This window comes from Sus scrofa, chromosome 16 (assembly GCF_054392235.1).
Source record: "Sus scrofa isolate SSC_HxYL_T2T_F1_AM1 chromosome 16, Sscrofa_HxYL_maternal_Yorkshire_Landrace_v2.0, whole genome shotgun sequence".
NCBI classification, from domain to species: domain Eukaryota; kingdom Metazoa; phylum Chordata; class Mammalia; order Artiodactyla; family Suidae; genus Sus; species Sus scrofa.
Genome location: NC_139398.1, coordinates 65,704,388 through 65,726,712, shown reverse-complemented (window position 1 = coordinate 65,726,712; position 22,325 = coordinate 65,704,388). Strand labels below are relative to the sequence as shown.

Genomic DNA, 22,325 nt, shown 5'->3' with positions numbered 1-22,325 from the left:
GGCATTTCCCAGGCGGAGCAGCCAAAACCACTCAGCCTTGGGGACCCGCATGCTGTGTGACTCCGGGCAGGTCACAGCACCTCTCTGTGAGCCTCAGTGTTCCCATCTGGGCAATTGGGATTTGTAAAACTTTGTTCGGGGTAGGGAAAAGGGTTAGGGGGGCAGTTGGGGGCAGAGGAAGAGAATCAAAGATCAACTAAGCCGTGGGGGCTTCATGGCTGCTTCCTGCCAGCCAGGTCCAGGAACAGCCTCCTTGGTCCGGTGGCCTCTGAGAAACTGTAAAACTGCATCGTTTGGCCTCCTGGGCAGAGATCTGTTCCTATCAATACGACAGAAAAGTGAGCAGCAGCATTTGTAGGCAAAAACATACCTCCGTGTGCTTCCACATCCTTCGCGTGGTTGTTTTAAGGATCAAAAAGCAGTGACAACAATAAACTCCGTGCGTTGGGCCTCTCCTACGTATCAGCTGTGATGCTCGCAGTTCGCACGTCTGTCCCCCTCACTTTACTCCATGGTCACCTGAGAAAACTGAATCTGAGACTCAGAGTCTTAAGTCACTGGTCCCCAGTTACCCTGCCGTAAGGGTGGGAACCAGATTCCAGGCTGGCCCTTCCAGGTTGCAGAGCCCAGGCTGTCACTCCTGAGCCCGCTGACACTGTAAGACATAAAAGCGTGCCTCTGCTCTATGGACACATGCCACCTGAGGTTCTGGAGGTCACCCGAGAGTCCCCAACTCCTGGGGAGGTGGGCACGGCCCTGCCACGCCTGCTGAGTGAGTTCTGGCTCATCTCTCACTCCTCCCTCGGTGGCTTGGAGGCAGCCAGCCCAGCGGGCCGTGAAATGAGAGTGGCATTCAGTCCCCTCATTCTCTCCAGCAGTTTCTTTCTCTCGCCCCTTTCCTAATTGAATCCTATCAACAGAGGAGTAAATCGTCTGTTTAATGGGCTTCACAGTAAAGGGAGTCTCTTAAGGCCTCAGATCTGGCAGGTGCTGCTTGACGCACCAGCGCCTGGAAGGAATCTGCAGGGGAGTCATTTTCCAAGCTGGTCCTTGGCCCACCCAGGAAGAGTCCTGCCCACGAACTAAGGCAAAGTGCTGCTCCTTCGCTTTGCTTCCTTGGAGCAGCGTCGCACAGCAAAACAGTCGGCTTTTTTTAAGTATGACTAAAGGGCTACATGCCCGCTCGTAGCCGACTAAATGAGGTATTAAGTGTGACACACTCTGAATTAATAAAACATTAGCATTCTTCCCAAGGTGCTTTTCCTTTTGGAAGACGGGAACAGGCAGAGAAGGGGGAGCAATCCTTCTGCTGCATTGAGGTTAAGCTCTGTTGAAACGCTTTGACCACATTGTCTGGTTCTTGAAGGTCTGTGGGTGGAAACCCTAGTCCCTGGTTGGCTGTGGGGCCGTGTGCATCAGTGGGTTGTAGGTGGAAGTCCAGGAAGTAATGATGCTCTAACAATAAAGAGTGGTGCTTTGCACCAGCACAAAGGATTAGAGGTCACAAGATAGCTTCCCCAACCCCCACCTTCCAACCGCCTAAGGTCACAAGCACTGCAGGCTCACCGAAATCCATTCGGGTGGAGATTTTCCTCCCCATTTTATAGAGGAGGTCTCTGGGGTTCAGAGGCATGAACTATAGTGCCCATGTGTCACCCAAGGCGAGTTACTTTGCCGCTCTGAGCCTCTGTCTGTCTATCTCTGGAATGGAGATGCTTGGAGCTAAGCCCTCAGTGGTTTTTAAGGAATGAGAGATCATCTCAGCTCCCCGACACATAGTGTGGCCACACCAGCACGCAGCCCATCCCACATGCTCTTCTTTCCGTGTGACCTCAACCCTCCTTCAGTGGGTGCTTCAACACCTGGCTCCCCCGCCCCCAACCTGGGAGAGTTTTGTAACCACCTTGCTGATAGAATGTGGCGGAAGTGACGCTGTGATTCCCAAGACTAAGTTGTAAAGAGTGGAACGGCTTCCCCTGGACACTCTCGGGATGCTGACCTTGGAGCCAGTCACCACGTTGTGAAGAAGCCAAGAGGCCCCACGTAGCTATTCCGGCTGAGAGCCCCAGTGCAGTTCTCAGCCAACAGCTAGCACCTCCCAGACATCAAGTCCCCCAGCTAAGGCCTCGGATGTCAGCCCCTCTTCTGCACCCTCTGTCAACTCCCCATACACAAAAGCCACAAGCAAATTGAATGGTTGTTTTACACCCCGGTGTTTTGGGGGTATTTGTGTGGCCATAGTAACTGGAGCATGACGTAAGTGATTTGGAAGAGGAACTGTCACTGTGGCTGGTCATAGCAGCAGTACAGGACCAGAAATTTAAAAGCCTGAGATTGCTGGAGTTCCCGTCATGGCTCAGCAGTTAACGAGCCCAACCAGCATCCATGAGGACGCGGGTTTGATCCCTGGCCTCACTCAGTGGGTTAAGGATCGGCATTGCTGTGAGCTATGCTGTGGGTTGCACATGTGGCTCAGATCCCATATTGCTGTGGCTCTGGTGTAGGCCGGCAGCTACAGCTCCGACTGGACCTCTAGCCTGGGAACCTCCATATGCCATGGGCACGGCTCTAAAAAGAAAACCTGAGATTGCTGTGTGATGTGTTGGGGATGCTTTAGAAATTCTTTATATACTCTGTATCAGGTTACTCACAGCTGCACAAAAGGAGTAGAACAGCAGTGATAGAGGAGGGCATTTTCATTTATTGAGCATCTACTGTGTGCCAGGGTGTGTGTATGCAAATACACGTGCACATACACATCAGATGCATGCACATATGCATATATACAAACACACATGTACCTACACATATGCACATACACACATCTCTGCACATATACACTTGTACATGTATACACATATACTTACACACATGCATCCATATGCATGCACACATACACTCATGTGTGCACACATATATATCCACGTACATATACACACATATCCATTGTGCATATGCATGCACTGTGCATGTGTGTGCTTACACATGTGTATATACTATGCAATATACCTATGCACGTATATACATACCCACGTATGCATGTACCACACATATGCATATGCATATGCACATACACACAGGCACATGCACACATATACACATGCTCAGTTGCATAGCACATGCACACATATGCATGCACACATGTATGCATACACATACACAGGTGCATTCCTCTGCGCAGTCCTCTCAAGAGGTCTTCTTGTTTCTATTATTTTCCCAAAGTCACTCCCCTGGCATGGGATGTGACAGAGCCAGATACGCACCTGTGCTCGTTGGCTCCACAGCCCACCCCCGTCCCTCTGTGACTCCCCCATATACTATTTTCAAGAGGACCAGCAGTTCTTTATGCCGTCTGCTTCAGTTGCTTTCCAAACCCCTTCTTCTCAGTCTAGAGTCCTTTCTGGATTATGCATCCACTTACTTATTTAAACCCTTTTGAATCAATATCTATTCTCTGCCACCACTTGGGATAATAAGTCTCATAAATCAAACTGGCAGGCGTGTCCTAAGCCCCTGCTGAGGGTGTGTCACTGGCTGAGTGCTGCCGGGGTGGGTGCGAGTGGCCCTCGGCCTTGGCTAAGCCGTTTGTTCCCAGACATTTGAGGAGCCACTGCGCAGAGGCTCTGAATCTAGGACTGTGTGGAGGTGGGTCAGACTGGCCCTTTCCCTATGGTGGGGGGAGGATGGGTTTTTAACACTGAAAAATCACAACAGAGACAACAAAATGATGTATTTGAAGGGAGAGAGAGCAACAAGGGGCAGAGGAAATCACAATGAAAGATGTTTCAATAGAGCGGAGATGACAATGTATGAAAACAGGACAATGAAATGCCAATATTGGAGTCAAATGACAAGGAGACCCTGCCGGGGAACAGGACAGGCTGGCCCCCTGTGGGGGAAGGGGGCTACCTTGCTCCTTTCTCCTCTGACTCTCCCAGCCAGATTTTCCCCTTGCTTCATTTTTCTTAGCGACAAGGTATTTTAGACTGCTGTGTTGTAAGACATAATTGCAAGCAGCTTGAAAGCCTCTTTGAAACAAGGCGCATAAGTACCGAGCCCCACCATCCATCCGTGCAGTTAAGGTGGTTTTTTTTTTTTTTGGTCTTTTTTTTTTGTCCTTTTAGGGCCGCACCTGCAGCATATGGAGGTTCCCAGGCTAGGGGTCGAATCGGAGCTATAGCCACTGGCCTGCACCATAGCCACAGCCACTCGGGTTGTGAGCCATGTTTGTGACCTACACCACAGCTCACGGCAATGCCAGATCCTTAACCCACTGAGCGAGGCCAGGGATCGAACCCACAACCTCATGGTTCCTAGTCGGATTCGTTTCCACTGTGCCACGATGGGAACTCCTGGTTGTTTTGTTTTGTTTTTAAGTGCCTTTTCCTTTCTGCAAAATCGTCCAAGCTTGCTGTGGAAAAGATGGACAGCAGAGAGAGGCAGGGGGAAGATAAGTCACAGTGGGAACCCCACCAGCCACTGGGAAGGAAGGAATTGCAGGGGAGGGGCAGGGGTGGGGCGTGCATCCTGGCACTCTCAGAGAAGACTGGCACTCTCCCTCCAGAGGGCACGCCCCCTCCGGCCCCACCTGCTAGTGAGCTCTTCCCTTTTCCACCAAGACTCAGTTCTGGGGTCCTCACCTCACCTTCTGTACCCTTAGCCACTGCCCTCACCTCCTGGGCCAGGTCAGTGCTCTGATGGAACGTGCTCAGAGCACTCCGAGCACCTCGTCCACAGCACTTCTCCTCTCTGTGATTTTCCATTTATCCACGTGCATTAACAGATCGCCCCATGGGAGCGGAAGCTCCCTGAGATCCAGATCAAGCACTCTCCTACAGACTGTCACATCTCTAGCATCCGAAGGAATAAACAGAGAATCTTGGGATGTTGCCGTTTATTGTTTGGCTTGAAAAAAAATCTTTTACTTTAAAAAAAAGATTTTTTTAATCATCTTAACCATTTTTAGTGTACGATTCAGTAGAGTTTACTACCTTCTCCTGGTGGTGCAAGCTATCTCGAGAACTTTTTCATCTTACAAATGTGGAAAGCTATACCCATTAAGCAACTCCCCCGCTTCCTGCTCCCCCCAGCCCCTGGCACCACCATTCTAATTTTGGTTTCTATGAGTTTAACTTACGTAAATACCTCATATAAATAGAATCACACAGTAATTATCCTTTTGTATGTCTGGCTTGTTTCATTTAGCATAATGTCCTTAAGGTATTTCCACACTAGAGTATTTGATGGGGGGGGAGCACCTCTTGCTTTTTACGTAACACAGTATTGTAATCGTTTTTCCATACCATAAGATATTTTTTAAGGTTGTACAATATTCCATCATATGGATAAACCATAATATATTTGCTCATGCCATTGTTAGATATTTAGGAATGGTGCCTGTTTTCTTATTGGTTTGGTGGAGCTCAGGGTCGCCCTCTGCTGGTCAGCAGACTTGTTCCACCCAGACCCTCAACCTCACAGGCTTCCGATGCCCTTTCGGTGAGCTGACAAGTACAGGGGAGGTTGGATCTGTAAGGACACGATTTAGGAACTGGAACCTGGGCGTAAAGATGTGAAAGCCAGGGAAGTGGAAGATGGCAGCAGGTTGTCGGTTTCCTAGCCTTGCCCGAGCCTGATTTGAACCTTGTAGGTAGGGTGGGGGAGAGAGAGAGATGCAGAGAGAGTGCGAGTTAGATGCAGGCTGATGGAGCTCTTTTCACGCCGCAGTTTGTGGGACTCAGACTCTGGGGTGATGGAACGGAGGTCTCAGAGTGATGCCGTGGCTCTGGCAGTGGGCACCCTGGAACAGGAATCTGCTTCATCACCGAAGGCAGCTGTAGCACAGACAGTGTCCCCGCACTCCTGCATCAGTCAGGGGTCTCAGAACAGGCGAGCCGGGTGGTGTGCTGGGTCTGGCTCCTACCAGCTCCCTGAGAACCGTTGTCGGCCAGTGGTTAAACCACTGGGAGCTGGTCATCTGCCACAGTGGGAGTATTTATATCGTGGAAATCTACAAACACTGCAAATTGGGATTTTGGCTTTTTGGAGAACTGGTTTTCCAGCACAGCACTTCAGGGGGCACACACACCGAGAAACTCCAGGAGGTTTTAGGAGCTGTTGCAAAGGTGTGGATGGTTGCAGGAAAGCACAGGGAATGGTGTAGTACCTTGGGGGCACATTGGGCTGGGGGGCCATGGTGGGGGGGGGGTGCTGTGTCAGCATCAGAAATAAGAGTCTTCTTCAGAGGGGGTGCCTCCAGCCTGAGACCCTCAAGGGCCAGCTGGGGAAAGGAGAGCTGACCTCACTGTCCAGGGACACTTCTTCTGATCTCTAGAACCCCATCGGCTGAATCCAGTTGGTAGAGAGGATGTTTAGTCGGCCTCCAGGGCAGAGAACATTCTGGAGAAGAGTGGGCGGGGGTGGGGGTCCACACAGGAGGACATGAGTCTATCTCCCTTGGTTGGTTTTTCTGCAGAGGAGCCAAGGAGCAGGTCAGAGCAGAGAGTGCTTGTGTACATGCGGGATTCCCTGCAAACCCCTAGAAATATCTGTGGGGGTCTGTAAACAGTGCAGGTGGGGTCTCTGAGCCCAAACATTTGTACAACAGAATCAATATTGCTCGTTTTGTAATCTCCGGCTGATGAGAGCAGCCTTTGGTATTCTTCGCCTATAATTTTTGCCGATAATTTTTGCCCATTTCTGGCTATTTTCCTAGAATGAAGACGAGACCACCAAGCAAAAATCCTGAAGCAAAAGATTTCTGCATTTTTAAAATTTTGATATGTATGTTTTTTTTCCCAGAACATTCTTACCGATTGATAAATGTGTGTACACAGCTGGCACGTAAGAGTGGCTTATTCCACGTCTTTGCCAATACTTAACACTATTATATTTAAAAATAGTCACCTCTTGGCTAGGTGAAAAAAAAATCTGTAGTCCCAGTTTTAATTTGCTTTGCTTAAATTACTAGCCAGGCTGAACAGTTCTTCATATGCTTATTGGGAGTGCGAATTTAATGTCTCAAGTTTCCCTTTTTAAAGATCAAGGCGTCTCGTTGTGGCTCAGCGGAAACAAATCTGACTAGCATCCAAGAGGACGCAGGTTCAACCCCTGGCCTTGCTCAGTGGGTTAAGGATCCGGCGTTGCCGTGAGCTGTGGTGTAGGTCGCAGAGGCGGCTCGGGTCCAGCATGGATGTGGCTGTAGCATAAGCCAGCACCTACAGCTCCGATTAGACCCCTAGTCTAGGAATCTCCATATGCTGTCAGTGTGGCCCTAAAGAGACCAAAAAAAAAAAAAAAAAAAAATCGAAAAGGAGACAACCTAGGAAGGCAGTTTGCACAGCGCCTGGCACATAGGGACATAGGGAGCTCCTGTCCCTGTTACTTGACGGGTCACTCCGTCCCACCGTCATTCAGTGCTCATTCGTGGCTTGTCTGCTCTGTGTGGTTGGGGTGAACAGGACGTCTGAACTCTTTTTTTTTTTTTTTTCTGGCAAGATTCAGGGCCTCAATCTGCACCAGCTGCTCTCAGGGACACCTGTGAGGTGTCCAAAGATAGAATGACAGTCCTTTGCCCCTCGTCTCCCACCTCCCTGCGCGGTGGGGGCTTTGTAACTGTCCCCAGGTCATTCCGACCCCTTTGCTGAGTCATGGACTGTCAGCCCTGCCAGGGCCCTTAGAGACCATCGAGGTCAAGAGTTTTCCGCGTGGGTAAAGTTTTCCATTCACAAACTGATAAAGGCGAGTTGTAGAGAATCTGACAAACACAGAAAATTGAAAAAGCACTGGAGGTCCAGCATCCTGAGGAAATCCCTGTCAAGATATTGGTGGATTCTGTTGTAAAGACAGATGCAAATGCTTTCTAAAAATACATTTAGGAATATGCTGTATATAACTTTAAATGTGTTCTTCTTTTAAATTGAAACACTCTCTCATGTATGCAGTATCATTTTACAAAATAGATATTGCATGTCTATAATAGCTCATCATACAGATATGCCATAAAGTATTTGCTTTCCTATTATAAGATATTTAGGCTATTTCCAAGGTTTTGTGGTTATTAGCGATCCTTCAATGATGACCTTTGACCTTTAGTCCCTGCTCACTTCTCTGATTCTTCTGATAGATTCTGAAAAGCAGGGATCAGAGTCGACGAATATTAGTCTTTTAAAGCCCTTCTCGTTTCCTGGAAGCATAAGATCTGAGAAGATGCAAAGTGCCTTTCTCTTGGCTAGCTATTTGAGCTCAGAGAGGTGAAGTGACTTACCCAAAGCCACACAGCTTTGGTGGAGCAGGGCCTGAAACTGAGGCCTTTCTCTATAGCCTCTGATACGTATCAGAACCTAGCCTGGAGCCCATGCCTCCTGAGCCCTGGGCCGTGTGCTTGCCTTGCCTCCTCTGTGGATTATTTCTCTACGGATAGAGAGAGAGAGCTCAGTAACTGAGCCCTAACGCATGGCAGGCACTGAGTTGAGTACCTGGAGTCCAGTATCTCATTTGATTCTGACCCTATGAAGTAAGTAGTGTCTTTACCCTCGTTTTATAGATGGGGACACCGAGGCAGAGACCTTTTCATCTGAGGTCACAGTGTGGGTAACTTAGAGCCTCCTGGCTGAGTCGGGTGGTCAGTAGGTCTGTCTGTGATGATGGAAAAGTTCTAGAAATGTGAGCCATCCAACATGGTGGCCTTTAGTGACATATGGCTATTGGGCACTGGAAGGGTGGCCAGGGTGAGTAGGAAACTAACTTTTTAATTTTATTTCATTGTAATGAATTTAAATTTAAATAGGCACATGTGACTAGGGCTGCCCGCCTGGACAGATATCTCTAGAGCCATAAGCCGCTGGCCCCTTCATGGAACCTGTATGGCCCTTCCTTTTCCTGCATCGCAGCAGCTTTCAACCATGTCCTGCCAGGGGTCTCCAGCTGGCAGGGACTTGGCATGATCTTCCCGAAGGCCCAGTGACTCACGTCCCTTGTGCCTGCGGCTGGCTCTTAGGCTGCCCCAGGTAGGTGGTCCCTGTTGGGTCTTCCCACAGGCATGTAAAAAGGGGTGCTGCAGAGAGAAGCTTTTTCATCTTTTTGGTTATGTATTCATGAACGTGTACACTGCTCAGTATGATCCATCCCTGCTGCTGCACATGGCATGACTTCATTCTTTTTATGGCTGTATAGTATTCCGTTGTATATATACCACATCTTCTTTCTCCACTCCTCGGTCAGTGGACATTTAGTTTGTTTCTGCCTCTTGGCTGTTGGAAATGGTGCTGCCATGAACAGAGGAGTGCGTGTGTGTTTTCACATTAGAGAATTAGAGCTTTCTCCAGCAAGGTGCTCAGGCGTGGGATTGCTGAATCGTATGGTGGTTCTATGTTTAGTTTTTTAAGGAACCTTCCTGTTTTTTTCCATAGCGGCTGCACCCATTTACATTTCTGCTAACAGCTGTAGGAGGGTTCCCTTTTCCCCACACCCTCCCCAGCATTTATTGTTGGTAGACTTTTGGGTGGTGGCCACTCTGACGGGGGTGAGGGGCTACCTCATGGTAGTTTGGCTTTGCATTTCTCTAATAATTCGTGATGTTGACTCTTTGCTGTACTGCAGAAATGGACATAACAGTATAAATCAATTCTACTTCAATTAAAAAATTCAAGAGAGAGCACGGGAGAGTGTATACATCTGTCATCCATCAATTGCTTCCACAAAGCTCCAGGTCTGTATTTCGTCTCAGGGCAAATACCATTATGAGCTTCGCCAGAAACATCTCTGGGAATTAACAGCACAGATGTGAACTGTTCCTGCTCTCGGGAGACACAATTTCCCTGTAGATCCTGTCTCTAAGGAGGAGACAGTGGAGGCATTCAAGGGCTGCTTTTTTTTTTTTTTTTTTGTCTTTTTAGGGCCACACTCTCGGCATATGGAAGTTCCCAAGCTAAGGGTCCAATCGGAGCTGTAGCTGCTGGCCTACACCACAGCCACAGCAACGCCAGATCCAAGCTGTATCTGCGACCTACACCACAGCTTATAGAAACGCCGGATCCTCAACCCACTGAGAGAGGCCAGGGATCAAAGCTTCAACCTCATGGTTCCTAGTCGGATTCGTTTCTGCTGCGCCACGACGGGAACTCCAAGGGCTGGTTTTGTTAAGTCACCGTTGACTGAGTGTTTCTTCTTCGCTGGGCCCTGTGCTGGCACCTGGGCCTACTTCACTGTACGCCTTTCTGAGAGTTGCTATAACAAATGACCAAAAGACTGGGTGGGTGACTTAAAGCTACAGAAATTTTACTCTTTTTTTTTTTTTTTCTTCTTAGGGCCACATTCGCGGCATATGGAGGTTCCCAGGCCAGGGGGCTAATCAGAGCTACAGCTGCAGGCCTACACCACAGCCACAGCAACTCAGGATCCGAGCCACATCTACAGCCTACACCACAGCTCACAGCAATGCTGGATCCTTAACACCCTGAGCGAGGCCAGGGGTCGAACCCACATCCTCATGGATGCTAGTCAGGTTCATTAACTGCTGAGCCACAAAGGGAACTCCCAGAACTTTTATTCTCTCCCACTTCTGGAGGCTAGAAATCCAAAGTCAAGGGGTCAGCAGGACCGTGTTCCCTAGGAAAGCTCTAGGGGAGACTCCATCCTGGCCTCTTTCAGCTGCGGGTGGCTCCAGGCTTTCCTGGGCTTGTGGCCGCATCATTCCAACTTCTGCCTTTGTCTTTACGTGACCTTCTCCTCTTCTGTCTGTGGCTTCTACTCTCCTGTTTTAATCAGACAGGCATCAGTGGACTGAGGGCTCACACGAGTAACAGGTAATCCAGGGTGACCTCAAGATCCTTCCCATAATTACATTGGCAAAGACATTTTTAGTTCATAAGGCCACAGTTATAGGTTCTAGGCATTTGGACATGGATATATCATTGCAGGGCAGGGGCAAAGCCACCGCATTCATCTTATTCAATGCATGTAACAACCCTGAGAGGAAGGTGAAGTAGCCAGGATGGATTCACTTCTGCAACAACCTCAAGATTTTAATGGATTTTCCTGTTATTTAGTGCATGTCTCACCCTGAGAAAGTGCAATATGTGTGCTTCTGGTTGCATGGCTCTTCTTTAGGTGTGTCAACCAAAAAACAATGCAAGAGGCTGCAAATAAGAAAAAAAAAAAAGTATATCTGGGGTCTTAAGAATTGCAATTCAGGAGTTCCCGTCATGGCGCAGCAGAAACAAATCTGACTAGGAACCATGAGGACACGGGTTTAATCCCCGGCCTCGCTCAGTGGGTTAAGGATCCGGCGTTGCCATGAGTTGTGGTATAGGTCACAGACGCGGCTCGGATCTGGCATTGCTGTGGCTGTGGTGTAGGCTGGCAGCTGTAGCTCTAATTTGACCCCTAGCCTGGAAACCTCCATATGCCTTGGGTGTGGCCCTTAAAAAAAAATTGAAATTCAGGAGACACAGATTCTGGTAAAACCAAAAGAATGTTCTGGAGAAGAGAAAGGGTCAGAGGCTTACAAAGGTAAAAAGCCACGAGGTTGTTACAAGTTGCCTGGTGAGAACTGTGACTGACTTTGATGTGAGCCAGGAAATGTTTTTCTTTAATGAATTACACTAGTCTGGGGTACAGGTCCAATAAGCAGACAGGCTTTCCCAAGTTATTTTAGGATAAGGGTCCAAAAAGTACCTTGAGGTTCTGGCCACGTTCTGGATGGCTTCATTAGGATGAAAAGTGGTGGTCAAAAAGTCAGCATCTATTCAGGCTGAGATGTGTGTAAATCACACTTCCTTAATGGCTCGAAGCTCCATTTTAGCAACACTGACTCCATTTTTTATTCTTCTTTCATAGATGGTTGCTAGAGGAATCAGGCTCCTGACACCTTGTAACTCCACTATCTTGTGGCCTTGAGGTCACCTTGGAATTCTCCAGGGAGCCTACAGAGAAGGAGTGGGTACAGAGAGAGAATGTAGAAGACTGAATACCTGATACTTAACCACTTTGTCCAGGAAATGATAGGCATGACTTAGCCTCACCTTCCATTTGTGGAGGTTAGTCACATGGTCCCACTCAGCTGCAAGGGAGCCTGGGAAATGTAGTCCTGGATGAGCATCGGCTCCTGAGCATGATCATCACACTACAGTGGGGGGAGGGGGGCATGTAGGAGGCAGAGAGGTCACCCAGAGCAAAGAGCCAGAAAGGGAGGGGGTGGCAGAAAGGGAGAAAATCCCCATGGGCCAGGTGTCCTAGAAAATTCTCTCTGGTTTGACATGTCAGGGGTTTTGGAGGTTAGGCAAAATTCAAGAGCAAAGGAAAAGTAGAAGTGTAACTGAATTATGAATAGTATGTACTTGTTTGTGTTTAAAGGACAGTAGTAATTTTCTTTTTAGTTTGTTAAATTCCTTTTGTTTACTGGACTGCACATCTTGACTGCAACTCCATATGGAGAGGCTGGGCTGTGGGAGGTGTGACCATAGGTCCCCGTTAGCCCTGGACAGCCCCTGTGGACTCTAATCAGCCCCTTTTACTCTCTAAAATGTCCCAGTTTGAGCAGTAAATTATGTGGTCACCCTAACTTTGGTTTCTGTGGATGTAGGTCTTACCCACAAGACCAAGTATGCCTCTAGGGTGCAGACTGTGGCTAGTTCATCTCTAAAAGTCCAGCCCAATGTCCAGCCTTGGAGTATAGTGGTGCTGAGAAATGAACGCAAGAACCAGGAAAGGCAGAGCTAGGGTTCGGGGTCTGGGCCTTTACATTCCAAATGCCAGGCTCACCCGGCCGAGCCAGCTCTCATTCTGGAACTCTCCAAACACAGGGAGACACTTCACTGTGAGGGGCGGGGGCGGGGGGGGGTACTGCCGGCATTGTGTACACTGTGAATGTTGCAGGGATTCAGAGAGGGAAGCTATGTGTGGCTGCCGAAAGCACCAGAAAACGGTTCCCAGGCTTCCCATTTCAAAGCCCATGAGGGAAAGGCTGAGGGGGCCTGGGGCAGCCCTCCAGAGCCCACCACCCTGGCTCCGCAGTGGAGGGCTCAGCTCAAGTTTCCTCCCGCATGTGCTATAGCCAGGAGATGGGTGATGAGGTTCCAAGGCTAAACAAGAATGTGCCAGAGAGGTTTGCATTAGAACTCTCCAGGGAGGAAAATTCAGCCCCTGTTTTCACTTTTTAAAGTGTGCATTTATTTTTTCACTGTAAATAGCTTAAGCATAGTCTGGAAAAATTGAAACAAGTAAGTTTTTAAAATCATCTGTAATCCCATCATTTAATAACTCTATTATTTCTAGCATTTTGGAATCTTTCCCTCCAGGATTGTTTTTTCCTTTGTCAATGGTTTTTCTATACATAGCGATAAGCATAGACCAGTGTAACAGCTATCCATTGCTGAGTAACAAACCACCCCAAATTTAGTAGGAACAGTGGTTCATGATTCTGCACAGTGGTTCTTCTTGTCTGGTCTGGGTTTGGGTGTCACCGCTGGGCTGATGCGTAGCTGCAGTCAGTGGCCTGAGAAGGCCTCTCTTATGTCTCACAGTTGGCCTGCTATCAGCTGGGGGGACGGGGTGACTGTGCCATGTGTTTCTTAGCAGATGAGATGAGCTTTTTCTCATGGTGCTGGTTCTAAGAGCTGTAGGAAAAGAAGCTGCAGATATTCCCAAGGGCTTGGGTTGGTGCTTGTGCTGTGGCACTCCATATTCCATTAGTCCAGGCCAATTATGATTATGATAGGCCAGTCCAGATTCAAGGGGGAAAGGAAAGACTACTGGTAGACCTACAAAATATCATGCCCATTTTTGCAGTCTACCACAATTGCATGCAGTTTCATACTCTTTTTTTTGTCTTTTTTAGGGCCGCACCCACAGCACATGGAGGTTCCCAGGCTAGAGGTCCAATTGGAGCTGTAGCTGCCGGCCTACACCACAGCCACAGCAACACAGGATCCGAGCCATGCCTGCGACCTACACCACAGCTTGTGGCAATGCCAGATCCTTAACCCACTGAGCGAGGCCAGGGATTGAACCCACGTCCTCATGGATGCTAGTTGGGTTCATTAACCTCTGAGCCACGATGGGAACTCCCATACTCTTCTACTTTTAAAGTTATCATTGCATTGTTATCATTTTCCTTGATCAATACAAAGTCTTCATGACATTATTTTTACTGCCTACATGGTGGTGAGAAGGTAGATGTAATACAGTTATTCCACCATCTCCCAGATGTTGGACACAGAGATGCTATGCCTCTTCCAAATTATAGATAAGGCTGCACGGAACACCTTTATGCAGGTATTCACTTCTATAAGTTTTGATCATTTCCTTGGAATAGATCCCCAGAAGTGGAGCCAGGAAAGTACAAATGGTTTTTAATATTCTAGGTCCTTATTGTCAAGCTGCACGGCAAAGGAGAGCTGCTTTGCCTCCGAGGGCAACGAGAAGGATTTTCAGCACAGGCCTGGATACAAGCCTTCCTGCAGGGCCTCCTGGCTTCCTGCAGCTCCTCTTGCTTTCTGGTCGGCCAGGCCAGGGAGCTGGAATGAAGCACAGGCTGGGCAGGTCCTTCCTTGGGTGACAACATTAGGTCTGTGGTCAGCATCTGAGGGGCAGCCTTGGGGTGGCTAACAGATGACTCGGGCCCCTGCAATCTCTTACCTCTTGTCTCTCAGGATAATGTGTCTCCTGGGCCAGTGACACTAACCACCTACACCCTGAGTGGGACCACCGATGCCTCCCATTGCCACTGGCACTGCCAGCCCCTCCTGCATGTGTGCGAAACCCCAGCTTAACCACGATTCCAAGTGATCCTCATGCAAACCCCATGTGGCTTAGCAACACTGAGGTTGGTCCCACATCCAGGTGGAAGACTTGGGACTCAAATATGCCCCCACCTCCTGTTTCCCCAGGACTTCGTCTCCTAGCAGGACCCCTCTTCCACTTCCTTAGAACTTATCCGCCTCCTCTGCTGTTTCCTTAGCTCCTTATGCTTTTAAAACACCTTCTACCTGATCCAATGAACGATTGGAGTCCTCTGAGATAACAAACGTGTAGCTTCATTGAAGATTTCTAAAATATATGGCTGTCATCTGGGAGCGATTCTGGCGTACTATGATTAGAGAGTTGGTGAAGAGGGATGTGGGGTATGTTCCAAGAAATCCCGAGCTCCAAAGGACTGGCCCTTGGGGCTAATAAGGGAGGTGGAAGTTCAAGATGCTGCTATGCATCGTGTCCAAGCTCATAGGCTACGGAGTTTGCACCCTCGGGCCCACATCTCTGCTCCACCCATTCCTGGCCCTGTAAAGGTAGTCAAGTTACTTCACCTCTCTGTGCCTGAGTTTTCTCATCTCTAAAACAGGCGTGATAATCCTGAAAGAGCTATTTTGAGGATTTGGGCAATAAATGACAAGTAGAAATAATTGCTTCTGTTGAGTTTAAAAAGTGACTCGGGGAGTTCCCTGGTAGCTCAGTGGGTTAAGAACCTGACTAGTATCCATGAGGGTGCAAGTTCGATCCCGGGCCTTGCTTAGTGGATTCAAGGATCCGGCATTGCTGCAAGGTGCCGTGTAGTTACGGATGTGGCTTGGATCTGATGCTGCCATAGCTGTGGCATAAGCTCAGCCGAAGCTCTGATTCAACCCCTAGCCTGTGAACCGTATGCTGTGGGTGCGACCCTAGAGAGAGAAAAAAAAAGTGACTTGGGGAGTCTCCTGGTGGCTCAGTGGGTTAAGGGTCTGTCATTGTCACTGCTTAACTTTGGTTTCTCCTGTGGCATGGGTTTGATCCCTGGCCTGGGATCTTCTGCATGACAGCCAATGTCCCCCCTCCAAAAAAAAGTGACTTGGGCACAAAGAGGTAGGTGGCTTGTCCAAGATAGCATGGCCTGGAAGTCGTTTAATGGGGATCAGAGCCAACAAGCTGGCCCATTTCAGGGACGTCTCCTCTGTCTCTTTCCAGCTCATCATCCTCTCCTTCCTGTTGGCCCCAGTTTGGAGATGCAGAGGGTTCATTTACTCTCTCTCTGAGGCTTCTTCCTCCTTCCAAGGACTGTACCTCCTTGTAGCCAGGAGGATCCAGACCCAGGGAGCAGCCAGCTCCCTGCCTAGAGCTTGGAGCAACAGGCCTTCCGCAGGTGGGATCCAAGGGCAGAGAGGGGGGAAAGCCACATGCCTGGGTCTACACCGTGATGCTCTGTAGAGACCAACCACGGAGGGTCCCGGGGCTGAAGACTCTGAACAAAAACCCCAAGTAACATGGGGCCTGAGCCCTGCACCATTTGGCATAACTCATTGGCTTTGCAGGACCAAACAGCCAAGATTGTTGTCTTGCTCACGAGATGCCCAGCTTGTGAAATAACCACTTGCTGGGGTCCGCAGAGAAGTGTGGAACCTCGAGGGGGCTCTGAGGGGCTGAAGCTGGGAAGCAGCTGGGGTCTGAGGGTCCCACCACAGACCAGCTAAGAGTGGTGGAACCTAGCATGTTGCTGATGGGGGATTGGCAGGCACGGGGGTTAAGGGCCCCAGGGCTGCATCTGTTTCCCCATCACATTGAATGATGAGAGAGACAGGTTTGCAGGTGCTTCCCCACAGTTAAGGAAGGTGAGTTGATGTTAATGAGAGGAACATTTATAGACCTAAGGGAAGACAGGAATTTAGAAAGAGAGAGAAGGACACCACCTGTGGTCACTGACCCTTTTCTCTTCTCCTATTAATGAGGTTAACCAGAAGAATTATTTTTGAAAGGTGCCATGGAAAGAAAGAGGTTCAAAATCACCCACAATCCTGCTCCTCCAACACAGCAACTATCAAGTTCTTGAGTTCTCTTCTAGATTGCTCTTTTCCCCCTGTGTCTCTCAAAGTGCATCTTCTTCAAAGCTCTTTCCAACACTCTGGTTTTCCATACCCAGCGTGCGAGGCTGGACAGGTATCACCTTATCCTTTGAACAGGTGGAAAAGCGAGGTCCAGGAGGTGACAAGGCCCCAGCTAACATATGATGGAGCCAGACTCCAACAGCCCAACTCTAGGGCCAGGACCCATGCCTTTAATAAAAACAGTCTGCTTCTGGCCAGGCATTGGGCATACACTTTGCAATATAATCTTCACAGCAACTCTGCAAGAGGTATTATAACGACCCATTGTACAGATGATTAACACCAAGGCCTAGCTTTGGAAAGTAACTTGCCTCCGAGGTAACACAGGAAGGCTGCCACAGGGATTTGGACTGGGCCAATCCTGTCTCCAGAACCTGTGGTCTAAAACCCCATCATGTCTCCACTGATTGCACTGTGAGACCCATATGGCCTGGCCTGGCCTTCAGGCTCATGCATGACCTGGCCCTTGTTCACCTTTTCCCTGTTGCTCCCCACTTCCCGCCCGGCCCCTCTGCTCCCGCTGAACTGATCTGCCTCAGTTTCCCCAGCGCCCCATGCTCTGCCCCAACATCTAGGCTACTCTTACTAATACCCTCCGCCTCCCCTATCCTTCAGCCATTGGCATGAAAGCTGCTTCCTCCGGGAAGCCTTCTCCGATCTTTTCCCAGGCAGAAGGGGTGCCCTCCTCTGGGCTCTCTCGGAGCCCGCACTCCCCCTGCCACAGCGGGCCCCCCTGGGGCTGATGCTGCTGGCTGTGTTGTCTTCGTAACAAACTGAGATCATGGGGTCTTGCTGCTGGTACTGTCCTCAGCATGCAGTTGGATGCTGTGGGGAAGGCGGGTCCTGAGAATGTCCTCTTCCTCCTCCTTCACGGTGGGGAGACCCAGTTCTAGGGGCAGGATGCAGCCCTTTAGTGGGTGCCAGCACCCACCGCTCTCTGCCGTCTTTCTCCCCGTCCGTCTCTCTTGCCCAGATTTTGAGACCCGTTTCCAGGCTGCTTCCCTCCATGTCTTTTTGGCTTTCCCAGGTCTGAGGCAGCTTTCCCCTCCAGCCCAGGGTTGGCAAAGACTTTTCTGAGGAGCACAAATCCAGCGTTGAGATGGTTCCTTGGTTCAAAACCTTGGGGATCCCTGCCTAATAACCTATTTCTTTAATTTCCATATTTTAATGCTTTGGAAATCAAAGCTTGTCTTACACATCAAATGTGAAAATGTTTATTTCCTGAGAAAGTTATTATGGAATAAATGGTTGATCTTAATAACTGATGGCATCTTGTTATCAAAGAAACCCAGTATGGAGAGTGTCATGTGGGCTAGGAGAATATAGGTCCTGACAAGTCCTGCAGCAGAGAAACAAGATTAATAGTGCTGAGCCCAGTACTTCACAAATGAAATCTGACTCCTGAATACATTTCTTTTTTCTTTTCTTTTCTTTCTTTTTTTTTTTTTTGTCTTTTTTTAGGGCCACACCCTCGGCATATGGAGGGTCCCAGGCTAGGGGTCCAATTGGAGCTGCAGCCGCCGGCCTACGCCAGAGCCACAGCAACTCAGGACCTGAGTTGCGTCTGTGACCCACACCAAAGCTCATGGCAACGCAGGATCCTTAACCCACTGAGCGAGGCCAGGGATCAACCCGGTGTCCTCATGGATACTAGTTGGGTTTGTTAACCGCTGTGCCCTAATGGGAACTCCTGGAATACTTTTGAAAAGACAGAGTAAGACTCCAAGGAGCTATATTTCTATAAATCGCACTTTGGAAATCATCCCCCACAATGTTGATCTTTTATGGAGCATATTTTAGGGTGTACTTTGTGTTGTTTCTCTGATCATTTCACACTTGCTAATTTTGCCTTTTTGCCTAGACCACAGGCTTCCTGAGAGCAGGGCAAACTTCATAGAAATCACTGCTAGGAAGGGTGCCCACTCAGCACGTGTGTCCCATTCCTGCTCAGGGTAGCGGAGTTAAGGGTGTAAATTACACTGCTGCTCAGAACACTGCCTCATCCCTGGCAAGGCAGCGAGAGCCACCTCCACCAGGAAAGAGGTTGTCCTTCAAAGGTGAGAGCTTTTTCGCATCACAATTGTTTCAGCCGCAAGACCTCAGGGACAGGCCTTAATCTGTCTGAGCCTCAGTTTTCCCATCTGTCCAATGGAAGAATAACTGTTTCTAGCTTGTAGGAGAGATTTGGGGAAAGGATATGGGGAAGGCCCTTGGAACCACTCAAGAGATAAGATCCCAAATGCTAGCTGTTCCTGTCATTTTGTTGTTATCGTCGTCATTTTGTTGTTATCTCGTCGTCTTGAAATCCCCCAGTGGTCACTGGTGAAGGGTATTAACTGGAGGCGGAAATTGCTAGATGAAAGATGGCCACTGCCTGATGGAAGGAGATAAGGATTATTGGTCACTACACAGCTGCCTACGGAAGAGTCACTGGTTGGTTTGGTCTCCATTGAATCGGCAGCAGTTGTAGGGAAATGAGTTGCTCCTTCACTCTAAACTCACTCATTGGGAGTTCCCGTCGTGGCGCAGTGGTTAACGAATCTGACTAGAAACGATGAGGTTGCGGATTCGATCCCTGGCCTTGCTCAGTGGGTTAAGGATCCGGCGTTGCCGTGAACTGTGGTGTAGGTTGCAGACGAGGCTCGGATCCGGTGTTGCTGTGGCTGTGGTGTAGGCCGGTGGCTCCAACTCCGATTAGACCCCCTAGCCTGGGAACCTCCATATGCTGCAGGAGCGGCCCTAGAAAAGGCAAAAAGACAAAAAAACAAAAAACCAAAAAAAAAAAAAAAAAAAACCTCACTCATTATTTCTCGGGGAGTCCGCAGAGCTCAGCCAGATCCTCAAGTGTTCTTGCCTAAAGCTGACTGCCTGATCTCTTTGTCATGTAACACAATGGGAAGAAGCTGCACCCAAACTCTTAGAGTTGAAGAGGCCCTGTCAAAACTGCACTTGTCCCTAAGGGCGACCCCAGGGCCCTACAGTTTGGATCCATCAAGGGAAAGGTGGACTTTCAAATGTCTTGTTTTGGTTTGGAAGGTCTTATTGGGGCAGAGGAGAAAATGAGTTTTCAATGCCCCTGGCTTCTTCCTCCCCTTCTTCTCTTCAATGCTTTCCGGGCTGGCTGTCGCCTCAGCCCTTGTCGAAAAGTCTCCGTTGAAAAGAACAGAGAAAGCACAAAGAGAAGCAGGGGGAAGCTTCGTTCAGCCTTGGGTCTCCGCGTGGGAGTTTTAAATAAAAGGGAAGGCAGTAGGGGGAGAGTCTGGCCGCTGGAACATTTTGTTCCCGAGCAGCTGGGCTCTGGAAGGTGGTCGCAGAGGTGAGGGCCTGTGTGCCTGGTGGGGTAGGAGGGGTGGCTGGCGGGGCAGCCGGGGCAGTGGGGTAGGCTTCGTGGCGCCGGCTGCCCCCTGGTCTGTGTGGCACTTAGGACCATGCTTTCTTTTGCCACCATGTCACCTCCTAGAGCTGAAATCTCAAACTGGACAGTACCCCCCCAGTGGTCCCCAAAGCAGAGAGCAGATTCCGAACCTCCACAAAGCCATCTGGAGACTCTCCAAGGACCTGTCTTCAGGGTCTCGAGACCCCAAAGCGTCGCCCTCAGGACTCAACCCTGAGGTCTCAATATGGTCATGAACAAACCTGCAAGACTGACCCAGTCTCCGCCTCCTGCTCTGCGCTCAGCTCCAGTGATTCAAGGGCCCAAGAGCCCCTTCTATAAGCCGGACAGAGGCAGGGTGTGCGGCAAACAAACCCTGGAGCCAGTGCGGGCTCAGATCTCACCTCCACCATGCAGGGGTGGGTGGTTCATGCTCTGAACAAGGGCTCTCGGCCAACAGAGCAAGGGGTCTGTCCCTCGGTGCTCCTGTCACCAAGCTACAGTCCCTGGGCCTCCACCCCGAGAACAAGGATCCTGTTGTTACCGGAATCCAGGTTCTTGTTCATGGGGCTGAAGAATGAACTTCGAGAACACAGTCCCACAGGCAGCAAGCGAAAGACTATTATAGGACAATAAATAGCTCCCAGCACAGACACTGGGAGGGAGGAAGAGTCCCCTTTTCTATTGTTTAATGGAGGTTTTTATTTCTTAAGAATGGGGCACCAACATGGGGTCTAGACAGCATTCCTTTTTTTCCCATTGGCCTTGTCCAGTCACCTGTATCAGGCCTTATCCAGTAGGGTCTTAGAGATGGTTATGCCCCATAAGTTTTATGGCTCTTTTATTCTTCATTCCCCTAGACTGGGAGTTGCCACTCCTCTCACTCCTTCCCCATCAGTCGAGGGGTGAGTTAGAGATTAACGTCCTCCTAGGCGGGAAGCAGGTGTATTTTCTATAAGAAAACAAGGCCTGCGAGAATGTAGTTTCCTGAAACTCCCAAATCATAGACATTAATCAACAACTGTATCAAAAAATACGTAAAGATATTAATTAAAACTATAGAGGAGTTCCTGTTGTGGCTCAGCCGTTAGGATCCAAGAGGATACAGGTTCCATCCCTGGCTTCGCTCAGGGGGTTAAGGATCTGGCGTTGCCGTGTGCCAGGGTGTAGGTCACACACGTGGCTCATGTCCTGCGTTGCTGTGGCTGTGGTGCAGGCCGGCGGCTGCAGCTCTCATTCAACCCCTAGTCTGGGAACCTCCATAGGCCTCAGGTGCAGCCCTTAAAAAAATAATAGAAAAGAATATATCGAAGCATGTTCCTACACTAACTCCCTAAACCATCAGTCATGACTCTGCCTCGGTACAGTTCCACAAAAGAGCCACACGTGCCATCTGCTGCTGGGAGTGAGGTTATTTGGCTGAGTCACATTCCCTCACTGCACCTCAATATCGTCGCCCGAAAAATAGAAAACATAGTATTTTTCTCAAATGTGTCATCGTGAGGGTTTGAAGTGTGGATACCCGGAGAGCCCTTGGAACAGTGTCTAAAGCATCGGGAAGGCTCAGAGACATGTAGTCAGCATCTAGAGATCAGCCCGTAGCACCTGACCAGCATTTTTAAAGGGTAATTTTGCTGGTGGCCAACTTTGAATCCACGATATTATCCAGTTTTACATTTTTTTGGTTCTTAGCTCCAGTGTAACCACCAGACACCTAGAAACACCCTTGGTGGGCCCACGAGCCCTCCACCAGCCAGCTTGCATTGTCAGCCGGTAGGTCCCCCAAGTTCTGCACACAGGACACTGCTGACAACACAGGTGCACCTGCCTGTCCTTCCAACACACTGAGATGGAAAAGGAAAGTTGGCTTTTTTTTTTTTTTTTTTTTAGCTCATCTCGTATTTTGGACCAATGAAAAGAAGGGCATTTTAATAGCCCTGTGGAAAGGGGACTGACGTTGTTTTCCCAGGCTGCGGCGCACTGAGCCCAGAGGTCAGGGCGGGATTAATAAGAATGCTATAAATGCAAACAGTGGCCCATATCTCCGAGGGCAGAGTGCTCTGGTTTGGGAGGAAGGGAAAAAATTAGATTAAAATAGGAAA

At 49.2% G+C, this 22,325-nt stretch overlaps 1 protein-coding gene across 3 annotated transcripts in view; it reads left to right on the top strand.

The window, feature by feature from the left end:
* KCNIP1 (potassium voltage-gated channel interacting protein 1) overlaps nt 1-22,325 on the top strand; it is a 422,695-nt gene that overhangs the window by 76,902 nt on the left and 323,468 nt on the right. The window lies entirely within an intron of this gene.